This window comes from Rhinolophus ferrumequinum, chromosome 8 (assembly GCF_004115265.2).
Source record: "Rhinolophus ferrumequinum isolate MPI-CBG mRhiFer1 chromosome 8, mRhiFer1_v1.p, whole genome shotgun sequence".
Classification (NCBI taxonomy): domain Eukaryota; kingdom Metazoa; phylum Chordata; class Mammalia; order Chiroptera; family Rhinolophidae; genus Rhinolophus; species Rhinolophus ferrumequinum.
Window position 1 is genome coordinate 3400824 of NC_046291.1, and position 14682 is coordinate 3415505.

Sequence of the window (14682 nt, forward strand, 5' to 3'; positions counted from 1 at the left end):
TTCTAGTTCCTCCTTACTCAGACCAGTAGACGTTGCACCATCCTGGTCTGCATTCTTATCTTCAAGGCTCGGATGACGCCAGACCCTTGGAGCCGTAGTCATGCTGTGTTTAAGACCTTATTACTATTTGAAAAAAATTGCGTAGACTTTGATCTGAAACTGCTCAGATCCCCGTTTAAATTTATTCAGAGGGTTCTCAAGTCTCAAATCTGCCAAAGAGCTTTTCAGAACGGAGGTTCCCTGCCTGCTCGGTGGGCTCCCAGATGATGGTAGGCAAGGGCTCAGCCAAGTTGCCCGGTACCTCCTCTCTGTGTTTATGTCCCATCGGTGGCTGTCCTGCTTCCCCCACTGGAGTCCGCGCTGACCCAGGACCCCCTGCGGAGCAGACCCGTGGACGCCACGTTCTGTGCGGGGGCATTAACCGCCACTGCCCTGGACCTCGGCAGCTCTAGAGTGCTCCTGTTAGCTGAGGTCACGGCCAATGTCACCTAGGTTACTCCAGCAGCTGTGAAGACCCCCAGAAAATGTTTGAAACACCCTTTCCAGAAGCTTGAGACTCAGTAGGTGTGGTGAGTCTCAGGAGCCATCATTTCAAAAACACCTCGTTTGTCCAACCAGGGATGGAAACCCCTAGATCATACTGTGATAAGAGATGCCCAGGAAAGCTCATTCTGACCCCATCCGTGCCCCCTGGCCTTCCTTGGAGCCCTGCCATGTCACTCCATCACATTAGCAGGACAGGTGCTGATGCCACAGTGCCGGTATGGTGGGCTGTTTTAAACCGCCAGCAGTCTTGGGGCTGAACGAATTACCCTTCGAATTTATGCCCACCCCACTGCATCCCATAAACGAGTCGACATCATTTGTCACACACACACACCCAAAAAATATTTTACAATGCAATGGTAACAGAATCAAAATCGTTTTCCCTCCCTGTCTCAGAGGGCCTGCTGCCTGGTAGACTTCTTACTGAGAGGCTGAGCGAGTGAGATCCCGGGGCAAACGCCACAAAGGGACCCCCAGCTTGCTTCTTGATGCCCCTCTCCATGGAAGCCCAGGCAGGGGCAAAGCACTTCCTGGGGAGTGGAGGGGTGGTAGAGAGTGGTCATAGCCAGTATGGTCCAGGCACTGAGCCAGACGTGACCGTCTCACTTCTGTACACCAGCCTCTTGGGGGGGCGAGACTGTGTGTATGAGCGTCCTGTGGCTGCGGTGACAAGGGATCACAAACCGTATGGATTCAAACAACAGTGATTGAAGCTCTCCCAGTGCTGGAGGCCCGAAGTCCAAAATCAAGGTGTGGGTGGGGCCACGCTGCCTCTGGAGGCTCCAGGGGAGGGTCCTTCCTGTGCCTCCCAGCTTGTGGGGGCTGGAGCTGCCCTTGGCTGGCCTTCTCTGTGGGTTTCTGTTTGTCCCCTCCTCTTCTGATAAGGACACTAGTCATCGGATTTAGGGTGCACCCTAACCCAGGATCATCTCCTCTCAAGATTCTTAACTAATCACATCTTTAAAGACCCAACTTTCAAATAAGGCCCCATGCTCAGGTTCCAGGGGCTGGGATGTGGACATATGCGGGGAGGACACTATCAACCCCCCATAAGGGGGTTACCACACCACCCCTGTTTTAGGGATCGAGACATAGGAGGAAAGTTCAGTCACTGATCAGGACACACGACTGACAGCAGAAGAGCACAGAGCTGTGGCGTGAGCAAGTGTCAGTGTGTGAGACCAAGACGGAGAAAGACGGTGACATCCTGGATTTCTGGTGACACCCCAAAGTTTAGGACCCAGAAATGGCATTGGTTTCAACTCTTCCAGAACCAGGGTGCTCGAGCAGACCCTGTCTTCCCATCACACACAGGCCACCCACCCACAGGGTGGCCTCCAGCAGGCAGCACCCTCCCAAACAGGGTCTATGACACTGGCACGAGTGACAATGACCACTAAGTAGAAAGACGTAGTTCTAACAAACACACGCACGGGCGTTTGTCCCTGAGTAAGAGGACGCCCCCCATCCTGATTAATGAAGCCTCGCTCCCTGGCAAGGGCCTCGCCTGGGGCTCACCAGGCAGCCTTAATTCATGACGATTGGTCATAAATCCTCATTTGACGCGAATCATTGCTCAGCAGGTGGGGAATATGTCAGCTGTCATGGGCCCGGGGGCTTCACCTCGCTGCCTCTGGTGAGTGGAGCCTGCTACCCAGAGAGGAGGCATATGAACCAGCCGCTGGAAAAAATTACAGAAATCGAGGAAGAGACGCCGAGATCTCCAGACCACTGATCCAAGGCCAAAGGAATTACAATAGAAAATGTGACAATAGCAGGACAGTTACATCAGAGTACACTTGCCATTTACTCAGAGGAAGACAGAAGTAGGGGGAGTGGAAAATACGGAAAGTTAATTAACCTGCCAAACATAAAATCCTTCACCTGTATTTAGGAAGAGAATGGTGGAGAAACAAAGGACAGCCAAGTCTAGAGGGGAAAGGGCACCCAGAAGCCGTCCCTCCAGCCCTAATACTGGACGGGAAGACACGAGGCCAGAGAAATTAGGGGACGAGCGGAAGCCGCCCTGCCCCCAGTCGGGGCTGCTGTCAGAAGCTGGTGCTCCCGACTCAGCTCACCCCCATTACACCCGAAAAACGGGCTTCCCAGCAAGAGAGCTGCCAAGTTTCCTTCTCACTTAATCCACTTCAGCTGAGGACTTCTCTTCTTCCACAGCCAGTAGTAGGTCACCGAGGTGTTGGTGCAGATGTTAGCACGGTGTTGGGTTAGAGGTGGTCAGGCTGAGTGGTGTCCAACGGGACTTAGGGTTCAGGTAAAGTGGGGCAGCTTCCTCTGCAAAACGGCCAAGTGTGAAAAAGCAAAGAGCCCACAACGTGGTTTGCCAAGTCTTGAAGTCAGCCTCTCATCCTCTTAAACGGATGCTCCAGAATTGTAAAGTCACACTGAAATTTATCCAGAACACTCTGCCATTGCTGGTGAAGATCTTGCTAGTTCCACAAAACTGTTGTCCCGTGGGATTCTGTTCCTGACCATCCCCTGTGCTCAGGCTGTAGGACCGCTTTCCAGGCCTGTCACCCAGCCGCCACCAGGTACAGACCACCCACCCACAGATCCTGTCCCTCTCCAGTCCCAGATGCACACGCCCCGCTGCCTCCTCTCACCCGGAAACCTGCCTGCAGTTCCTGATGGGGACATGGGCCCCACCATCTGTCCAGCCCAGAGCGCGGAGGGTGTCACCTCCCCTTAGGTCTCAGGCTGGCCCCCAAGTCTCCACTTCGTCCTGTTTGCTTCTTTTATTTCTAAACTCACCACTCCCTTGCTCCCAAATGGCCCACCCTCACTGAGGTCTTCCTCTTCTCACGTGGAGACTTACAGCCAGCTCCTACCTGCTCTCTCTCACCATCCGCTTCCCCATCACGTCCCTGCTCTACCTGGAACCCGAGTGCCCATGTGCGGCCTGAACACCGCAGCAGCCCAGAGCCTACAGAAAGGGTGACCCTTGGTGTGACCTCCAGGCCTTCTCCAGTCTCACCCCACACTGCACCCCCACAATGCACACCACCACACTTCCTGCCCACCCACACCCACTCACCTGCTGATGGTCACCTGCACAGCCCCTCCCCCCAACACCTGTCTGACCAACTTCCATTCATCCTTAAAGACCCTTTCAGGCATCTTACCTGAGGACCTCCCTGAATCCTCCCGTCCCAGGAGGTCAGTGCCCCCCCCTCCTGCCCCTCATCCTCTCAGCCGCTGTGAAACACACAGGCCATGCTCGTTTGTCATTGTTTTCCACATGCCTCCATCCCCTCTGCACCAGGCTGGGGGCTCCCTGACAGAGTCCTGCCTCGTGCCTTCCCAAGTCCCCGGAGCCCACCGCTCTGCTTGGCACAGATTTATGGGGTCAAAATGCCCGGCCCCTCCTCAGGGACATGCTGTGTTACCAGCATGTACCCATGAAAGGATGTCATGAGGTGGGCCCGTCAGCTCCGTGGGCACCCCCTGAAAACGCCACAACCCCAGTCTAACCACGAGCACAGCAGCTGGCAAACCCAAATCGAGGGACATTCTGCAAAACCCTGGACACATCCGTCCACACGCAGAACTGAACGGCAGGGAGAGAACTGGCGCAGGAAGTGTGAACCCGTCTCGCGGCCAAGGTGAGATTCCTGCACTGTCGGGAAGTGTTGTTGTGAGAACGCTGTGACGCGTGGTGGCCCTGAGAGGCAGTCACTAGACACTGCCGCCTCCCACCCCCATCCTGCCCCACAAGCCCGCTGGTGATCTTAATAGTGAGGCGTCAAAACTCTCTCCCCTGCCGAAAGCTGCCCAGTGCGTCTCCCGGGCCTCGGAGGAAAACCCAGTCTTCACACTGGTCTCGAAGACCCTGCTGGGTCAGGCCCTGCCTCTGCCTCCAACTTCCTTCCCCGACTCTCCTCCCGCAGGGGCGAGCCACGCTGGACCCCCTTCTGTCCCGCGGGCTCCCTGAACGCTCCTTTGTCCCTTCCCCACTCTGACACTCCCCGCTCCTTCTGAACCTTCAGTTCTCCTCTTAATAACCCCTCCTCAGAGCCGGACCCCTGGCCACCTGGGGAACCTGGCGTCCCCCCAGTGCAGGGTTTTGTCACAGCCCTAATCACCCTCCTTCGTGATTTCTGGCTTCCTGACCGCCTCACCCCGAGCTGTAAGCCCCTGAGAGCAGGTCACACAGGCTTTGCCCTCCAGTAAGTCCAGTGCTAGTGTCTCACCACTACGTACTGAACCGATGACGGAAGGACTTTGGCTGTGGAGATGTGTCACGGAAAGCTGGAGAGTCTGGGGCCAGAGCGACAGGGATCTGTGAAGTAGGGTTTCAGAAAGCGCTAGACGTCCACTCCAGGGCCTCCTTCCCTGTGGAAACGCAGGTACAGGCGCCACTTCACAGGGCGCAAGGATTAAACACGGCGAAGGGGATATTTAAAGAGCCAAGCTCGGTGTCTGGCACAGAGAAGGTGCTCATTAGCCCCTCATTTTTTAAAGATATGGTTAAGCCAACAGTGTGTGTTGTTTTAAATCCTTTCCCAGACCAACTCCACACAGGCAAAAAGGCCTCACGTTTTATCTCAACCATGAGTCAGACAAAACAGCCACTTAAAAAATGTTAACTTTTTACCTTTCCCACAGATCCTGAGTTCCAAAAAGATTATAACATGGTATTTTGAAGCAAATATTTCTTTTCCTGGAGGTAACAAAACAAAACGTGAATTTGAAAACTCTGTTCAGAGGTGAAGGATAGAGAATTCAGTGTGTTTGGTCGGGTAAGCTTCAATCAGACAGAAGAATGGAAAGAGAAGATGAATATGAATAGAAAACTAAAGGGGGGATAATAAGACGCGGCCCTGAGCCCTCAGTCCCAGCTTTGCTATTAAACTTCCCCTGGTCAAATTCAAATAGAAGAAAACCTTTTCTTAGTGATCATTATAACACTTACCAAAAAAAAAAAAAAAAAAAAAAAGATATAGAATGGTGAGAAAAAAAGTATACTCTATTATAGTAAAGACAAATGCCTGTCAAGGAAAACAATATGCAAAAAGGGAGAGCGAGACAAAGCCCCCCAAACAATGGGGGGGCCGTGGAGAGGGCTTCAGTTGGGACACTGGGCCTGGCACCACCAGCTCAGGAAGGAAAGTAGAGTCACTCACACAGCTATTTGCCCCCCGGAAAGACACATGAACGTAGTGAGAACGTGGCCTAGCTGGACAGATGTATCACGCCTTTGTGCTGGGTGCTGGCGGGTTCCTGGTGGATGGTTGCCATGGGAGCGGGCATTGTGCATGGAAGAAAGAGGCACCTGGTGGGTTCCCTCTGCATGCAGACAGGCCACTGTGGACAGCAGGCTCATCGCCCCAACCCGTGATCCCCGAGCAGAGTCGGGGTGCAGACTGCGGGAGCAGAAGAAACTTGGGGTCCTTGGTCCTAACGTTTCAGGCCGCAGGCGAGGACAGGGAACTCAGAGCCAAAGCCTCGGTCGCACCATGCTGCCTGACACGGAGAATCACTGCCCTTGCCAGGAAAGCTGGCTCAGGAAAGTACCTAAGATAGCAGTGTCGCCAGGGAGCCTGCCCCAGATCTCAGCAGAATGGCTTCTCTGTGTCAGGCTCTGAGTCAGAAAATGCACCAGGGCCACGCTCAAGGCCCCGGGGGCTGGATCCCAGCCGGCTGGACTCTGGGGCGGGCAGGCCAGCACTGACACGGGGATATAGGATCCCCTCAGAACAAGTTGTAACTCAGGCAGTTTCAGGGGACCAGGCCACCACAGCTCCCTGCCCGAAACACCCCCACTTCTGTGTCAGGCTGAATGTTGTGGGGTGAATGGTGGCTCCCCCAAAAGATGAGTTCACATCCCAAATCCCGTAAATAAGACCTCATTTGGAGAAAGGGTGTTTGCAGATGTAATCAAATTAAGTATCTGCAGATGAGATCACCCTGGATTATCTGGGGTGGGGGGCCAAATCCGATGCCAAGCGTCCTTGTAAGAGACAGAAGGGAAGATGCAGGCGGAGGAGAAGCCATGTGAAGGCAGAGGCAGAGGTTAGAGGGACTCAGCCACAAGCCAAGGAAAGCCTGGAGCACCAGACGCTGGAGGAGGCAAGGAACAGAATCTCCCCTGGGACCTCGGGCGGGGAAGGAAGTGGACGCAGAAGGAGGACGCGAGCGGGAAGGACAGAGAACAGTGACTGCCGCCATGTGGAGTGGGCCCGGCTGAGCCAGCCCTTCACGGCGGTCATCACCTAAGCACCCACAGCACCCCCGCCCTGCCTGCAGGTGCCACAGTCCACTGCATAGGTCACTGGGCCCAGCTCTGCACGCCAGGCCTGGAATCCCCACGGGGAAAGGCTTCCTTCCCCAGGGCAGGAGACCCCCAGCAGGGGACGGTCCTTCTGAATTGTCCACTCGACTGTATTCCATCCGCAACAGCTGCCTGTAGCCACATGGGGAGACAGCTAGGCCAGCTGCACGCCCGGGATGGCTGGGCCAACACAGCGAGACCCTGTCCTCACCGGGCCACGAATTAACCAAGGCGTGGCCTCCCTGCTCAAGCATCTTAGCCTGTGACATCGCCCGTTGTTCTCCTTGGTCAGGCCTTTTGTGTCCTCTTGTCCTGATGTCCTGAAGCTGAGACCATCCTGGCTTCCACTGTCCCAGCCAGTGAGCTGTGGATTCCACATTCACGGACACAAGGCTAGAGATAGCTCCTCTGTCCCCCCAGGGAGAAGCAGTCTGTCCCTTCTCCAGATCCCAGAGTGGAGGCAAAGTGACAAGAGGAAGTGAAACCCCCAAGGCCTTGGCCACAGAGGTGGGGTCGTTAGGGCTGGCCTTTCATCACCTTCTCAACTAGGAATCATGTCCCTTTCACCCACCCACAGAACCCAGTAGAGAGGGTCAGGGAGCCTCAACCATGTCCCCAGGCCAGCCAACACTCAGAGTGTCACCATCCTCGTGGCAAAGCCCATCGCCTGCCAGATGCTGAGTGTGTGACACAGAGGTGAGCAGCCCATTCGGGCCCTAGGGGCTCCCAGGGGCAGAGGCAGCTCACTGTGTCTAAAGGTGGCCATGTGAAGATCAAACCTGAGCAGGGAATCATTCTTGCGGTCATGGCGGCTTCCTGGAGGATGTGACCCCAGACATCGTACAGGATGAATAGGAGTTGGGCACAGTTGATAAATGTAAAAGATGAGTGGATGATGGTGTGAGAGGTTGAAATAAATCTTATTTCAGAACAATGTTTTTTCTCTCAGGTCACACTGGAAAAATTAAGACTGAGTCTACAAACATGTTGCACCGGGGTCTTTCCCGCCCACCTATACCCCGCAGGCCCTCAGCCCAGAGTTTCCCCAGGACTCTGGCTGTGCTGTCCCCACTCCCCACCCCTCACACTGAGGATGATCTGCCTCAGCTGCTCCCAGGCTGTAATCACTCCGGGAAACGGGTCACCCCACAGCGTGGTGCCAAAGCGGGTTCCTTGAAGCCTGGTTCCCGGGGACGGCATCAGATGTTATACAATAGAAGGCTCCCTTTTCAGGAGGTGTTTGGAAAACTGGGAGGAATGAAATCCAGTAGGTTCCTTTCTCACCTGATGTCTCACAGTGCTGAGGAGCATGGGACCTCTGGTCTGGGGGTGCAGCGGGTACGCTGAACTGAATAGGGTCCCCCCAAAAGCTCAGTCCACCCGAACCTCAGGAGGAGGACTTATCTGGAAACAGCATCTTTGCAGATGTAATTAGTTCAATTAAGATGCCATCAAACTGGACAACGGTGGGCCCTGAGGCTGATACAACTGGTGTCCTCATAAAAGGGGGACAGACACATGGGGAGGCCATGTGACCACAGAGACAGAGATGGGTTATGCAGCCACAAGCCAAGGCATGTCTGGAGATCCCAGAAGCTGGAAGAGGCAGGAAGAGCCCTCCTAGAGCCTCTAGAGGAAGCATGGACCTGATGGCACCTTGATTTCACAGAAGTTTGTGTTGCTATTAGCCATGCAGGGCTTCGTTCCGACAGCCTTAGACAACGCATGCAGTGGCATTTCCTCAAGCTGCCCGAGCAGGGAACCCTTTGCTCCGAGGAGCTCACAGCAATAGGGTTCCTCGGCACACCCTTTGGGGTACACCGAGGTAGGGACTGCTGCCTTCATCACCTCCTGGCCCTGTGGCCTCGGGAAAGTCACATGCCTGCCTCAGTTTCCACATCTGTGAAATGAAACAGTGGTGCTACCTCATGGGTGATGGGGAATGAATGAGGTGAGGATGAGTAAGGCCTTGAGACCGTGCAAGACCTACTACACATGCCAGACACGCCGCAATCACTCTGTGTGCTCCTTGCTTTGAGACCCCACCCCGGCCGCCAAGTCCCAGGGAATCCCAGGACATAAGAGCTGCTGCCCAGGTCTGGCTGTCGCTCCCCTGGGCCCCTTCTCAGTCTGGGATCCAGGACGACGTTTGCCAGGAACGCCCACATCCTGCTCCCGTCTTCTTTCCCACCAGCCTGGAGCATTAAGGGCTGCTCTGTAGGCCCCACGCAGGTCAAGTTCAGCACGGCTGGTGTGCGCAGAGGCTCTCGCCCCAAATGTGCTGGGACCGGCTTTCCTGGGGCCCGTCTTCCTGCAGGCAATGAGACCCCTCTCAGCCCCTCCTGCAAGGCCCCGAGCTGGATGCAGAAGCTGTGGGTTCCACACTCGCCTTCCTTCCCCTACTAGTGGGGGGAGGGGAGACCAAGAGCTCAAGGGGCTTCCGGGTTGCAGGACGTTCAGAGCTGGACCTGCTCAGGCAAGCCAGGGCGAGTTATTCACCTCCCTCCAGCCTTAGAGGGCGGCACCCCCGGAGTTGAGAGAAAGTCTGCCCTGAATCTCAAAGCCCTAGGTGAGTCAGTGACCCAGGTCACGCCCTGCCCACATTACACAAACCCTCCCCAGGAGTCACCTTCTCCCATCTCCCTAGGAACCCACGTCCCACAAGAGCACTGACGGCATCAGGAGGACATGGGTATACAAGTCAGCCGACGTTGTCTTCTGGGGTCCCACGTGATCGCCAAGCCTTCTTATTAACCCGGGCAGCAGCTGCCCGTCAGCCCAGGGGAAGCCCCTGGACGTAGCTGCTGCTCTGGACGCCTGGGTCTCACCCACATTGCCTGAGGGCAAGCTCTTCCTCCCCCGACGGCATCTGGGATGAGCCCAGCACCAAGGCTGTGCCATCCTGCCCACAGCGTGTGTGGAGAGGTGCACGCGTGCTGGAAGGAGGCGCAGCTGTTGGGCAGCGTGAAGGCCACACCAGGAAGGAGCAAAGCCCCAGCTCGGCTGAATGTCCTTCTCCTCCAACCTCAGCATCGTACGTAAGCTGGTCCCTGGGGCAGCTCACCCCAGTTCCCACTGCGTGCCCCACCTCACCCCCTCCCGTCCCCTACCCCTGGCACAGGAGCAGGCACACACGCTGAGCCACGCAATGCCACTCAGAGTAAGGGCTTGCCTCCCTGAGCCGCCCACAGGGACAGGGCCTCGCCCTCGCCACCCCCCCCCACCCCATGTCCTCAGCATGCACAGACCCGGGCGGCCACCGTGCTCCCCAGACCACAGCAGGCAGCACTGCTTCCCCTGGAATCCAGCTGGAGTCCTGACTTCCTGGAGGAGCGTTACTGGGACCTCATGTGAGGCCAGGGGAGGTCCCATTGTCCTGGGCCCCCTCCTTGCTGAGACCCCGGGCCATCGTAAGGGGTGGGACAGCTGCATGGGGATGAAGACAGTGTGAAGGCTTATACTCTACAGATGGAAAAAGAACATAAACGCCAACGGATAAGGTTCACACCCAGTGGCCCCGTCACTACTTTCAAACGTGCCACCTTGTGGAATCCTGGGATCCCAGGCCTTTGTGGGTTCCAAAGTCCAGGTTTCAACTCGTTTGCACAGAAGGAATTTGTCACTTTGCAAAAGAGCCCATCTAGCTCCAGTAGTGGGAGATGGTGGCCGAGGGCCGCCCTCGGCTAGCCACTGATCTGACCTCAGGTGACTGGCCCTGCACGGCTCAGCTCCCTCCCTGTCACCAGGCGGTGACCCCACAGGGACAGCCTTGCTCCTAGAAATCACCAGGATCAGGCGAGACGCTTACTTACTGGCCTCTCTCCTGGTGCTTTTCCCGTGTTGGTTAATTAGTTAAATGGCTCCTTTTCTGTGACATCAGACAGCACTTCAGGGAGACTCACACCTGTGCATCTGGCATGCCCAGAGCACTGGGGACACTTGCTGTCAAGAGTGGAGGCTTGGCTCTGTTCCTACACCCATTTTGAGGCTCAAAGGTGTAAAATCATTTTACCAAGCTCACGAGGTGGGGTCAGCTTTACCCCTGGGTCTCCCGGCTCCTATCCCAGCACATCCCTTGTTCGTGTAACAAATGTTTATCAAAGGTGAGGGGACAGGCACAGCTTTCAGTGCAGGGGATCCAACAGTGGCAAACTGCACAGAAGCTCCTGCCCTGGGGAGCTGACGTCCTGGGGGGCGGGGGACAGGCACTGTCCCCCCTGGGGAGCTGACGTCCTGGGGGGCGGGGGACAGGCACTGAATACGCATGCGTGTGTACACACACACTCGTGGGCGTCAGACAGTGAGGAAGAGACCCAGGGCTGAGGCAGCACGTCCCGTGGCCTTCAGCGCTCTGTCAGCTACACTGAGGGCCTCAAACATTACTGAAGCAATAGGAAACCTTTCCCTGACCCCCGAAATGCTTACAGCGAATTGCAATAAGAAAAACTGATCCAAGGGGATTTCTGGCCTAGATGAGAGCGGGCAGGGTCCCCCCAATGACCCCTCCTTGTCCCCCAGCCCATCCCTCACCCTCGCCCTGAGGCCCATCTGTGGACCCCAGAAGGAAACTCAGTCCACTGGCTGGGACCCTGGTTCCAAGGACAGCTGGACCCTTGCCCCCGATCAGCCATCTGATTCCATCCCACGGCCCGGCCCTGATGTCAGCTGCCCACAGAGCCTGGCCAGGCTACCCTGGGAGGCTGCAGTGCCCGCCACCCACCACCATGCCAGTCATTCCTAGGGGAGCCAGCAGGTTCCCTCAGTGACACCCAGGGCTGACACCCCGCCCCCCTCCCTGCTTCAGCCCCCTCCAAGGTGCTTTCATATTGAAAGAGGCGCTGAGAACCTGGCACCTCCGGGAGGAAAGGGGCTGCCTCGAGCACGCTTTCCTGGAAACCGAAGACGGAGACAAATGGCCCTCTTGTCTAAACGGCTCAGCCGTCCCCAGCGCTGAGCACCCAGGCCATGGCACATTAGTGGGGTCCTGAGAAAGGGGGCTGCTTGGGGCCCGTCTCCCCTGGGGCTTTATTCACCCATCCATTCACCTTGGCTCTCTCCTCAGCCGAGACGGAGGCAGTCAAGGGCCAACGAGGTGGGTGAGTTTGGCTTCTGAGCCGTGGACAACGGTTCACGCGGGACTTAAGAGAAGTCTTTGATTCATTGTCAGCTGGAGGCAGAGCGTGGAGCGGAATACCAAAAGGAGGGGTGCGAGCTGGGGGGCACCCGAGAACTCACAATTCTTTCCAGAGCTGCGCGTCACCAGGAAGAACCCTCAGCCCCACCCCCACCCCACCCCTCAGTCTCCAAGGCTCTCAGCACCCACTTTTGTTCCCTCATGGGTATGTTTAAACCTCTCGGGTCCTCGGCTGGCTTCTGTTTCCTTCCCCTCTCTTCCCCCTTCAATTTTTATTATTATTGCCAGCTCCTTTCCTGGACTGCTTTAACTGTTCACTCTAGAATGGCCAATGGATTGGATTAAAAAGCTGGGATTTATTAAAGGGAAATCAGTGTCAGGAAGCCTGGTCCCGTTTGCAAACGGTTTTCTGATTATTAACAAATGGGCCGGATGCCGTTGACAGCCCCACCGTCAGAGAGGCAATAAAACAAAGAAAGGCGTCTGTCCTGCCGCCAGCACAGTGGACACTTGTGCCCGGCCCCGCCTGCCTGGACAGCCCCATCCCCCACCTCATGGACACAGGTGTCCCCTCTTCTCGGCGATCCCCCACACTCGCAGCCCCTCCCAGCCTCCTAGCTCTTCGTGCCACACCCCTGACCCTGACCTCTTGGACTTCCCCATGACACAGCCCCAGCCCCTCCACCTGGGCTCCTTGACCGCACAAATCCCGTCTTATTCATCTTGTAACGTTATACCTCCCTGTGCTCGGCACACGTGGGCCCTCAGCAGAGCTCGTCCTGGGCCCCCGCCCCCATCCATCAATTCTATTGTTGAACTCATCTCTCTATGATCCCCTCTCCCAAAGCTGCCTCCCGGAGGCCCAGGGGCTCTGGATGCCTTAGCTTTGCACCCTAGGAGCTCCAGCAAAGCCTGGAGCTCTGACTGTCACAATGAAATCTGGGACGGGTCCCAAGCTTTAGAGTCCCGGTCCTGAAGTCGGCACTCACGAATCCACCGCACTCCCCCTACCTCCGACACACAGTGGCTGATAAGGCAAAGTCACTGGAATAGGCCCCAAAAATTGTTCAAGTAGGAGCCTTCTGAGGCCAAAGCCATCCGGGAGCCACGTAGGATAAGCTGGAGAGCACGCTCGGGTTCCTGTTTCCATCAGACAGGCCTGCTGTGGGGTCGCGAAAGGTTCAGAAGGGCCCGACTTCAGAAACAAGAAGCTGACCGGCTCTGCCTCCCCGGATGCCTCATCCACCCCCAGACATTTCCCGGGAAGCTTTCCAAGTCCTGCCGTCCCATTCCTCCCCCAGAACCTGCTCCCGACCCACAGGAGCAGAGGAGATCAGCAGGCTGGGAGGGAACGTGTTGATTCCCCAAGAATGGAGCCCGGGGCGTACGCTCACATGCTGGGAAGGTCCTGATCCGTCGGGATCTTTGAGGGCCGGGCTGATGTGCTGGGGTTTCCCTCGTCAGTTCGCCAGTAGAATGCAGAATAACTGACACTGAGAGCTGAATGCTCAACCCCACTTTACGTATGAAATTCCTCCACACGATCCAAGAGAAGTGGGTGAATGCCTCTCCTGGGAGGCGCCTTGGGGCCTCATCACCACTAACCCACACGAGGGGTCCACAGCCGCAGAAGTCTTTATGCCGAGCCACCTGTCCCTTCCCCTGGGCCCCCTCATCTGGAAGCACGTGGGAAAGCCTAAGCCACGTCCACACGCCCCATGTCGACTCGGTCCTGTCATTCCCCGACCACCACTGCCCACCGGCTTGAATCCACCTGGCCTGTCCCCACCCCTCTTCAAGGCCATGGGACCCGGGGCCACGCTGCAAACGTGCTCTGACTGAGGCACAGCTCGGAGGAAGAAGCCCCTTCCTTAGCCTTGCCGTGATGGGCTGTTTCTGTCCCAGAGCCCATGGCAGTGTGGGCCGCCACCCACTCTGCCTCACCCCGGGTTGACAGCCCACTGCCTCTCAAGTCATTTTCAGATGAGCTGTTGCTAAACCAACTTTCCCAACTGTCCTCCACCACCTGGGCTTTTCTGTACCTTCGTACGAGATTTTGATATAGACAGAAACCAATATTTTCTGTCTATAAAGATAGTTGAGTATCTTATAATAAACACAAGTGAAACAGTGCACGATACAGGCAAAACGGAGAAGCTGCAAGTGTATAAAAGTACATAACAGAACAGCTGAGCTAATTCCTCTGGGTCCTTGAAATATGATGGTTGGTACGTCTGAGCAAGCTTTTGCAAAGAGCTTCCTGGGAGACAATGCAAAAAGGGGATGATGGCAGGTTTCCACTGACAGGTAAAAGGAAACATAGCGGGCCTTGAGTCCAGACCAACTTTTCCTGGCCAGAATTCAAAAACAAATATGTATCACGTGTTTTCTTATGTAAGGGCCATTCGGAAACATACTAGGAAATGCTGGCCGCAGGGGGGTTCCTCATGTTGGCGCTGGTCGTGACCAGGCTCGGAGAGAAGCCATCCAGCACTCACGCCGGGATGCTGAGGCAGCCCCACATCACAGCACCTTCGGGCGACTGTGTAATCCACCCACGGGGAGCTTCGTTATTTCCAGCAAAGTGCATGGCACACACGGCCTGTGTCATTTGAAAGCATGAGCCACAGGTCGTCCAAGTTTGCAGCCAGTGACACTGATTCCAGGGCTGAGCAGAGAGGAAAAAGGCAGGTTTAGAAGGCACTGCCCTGGG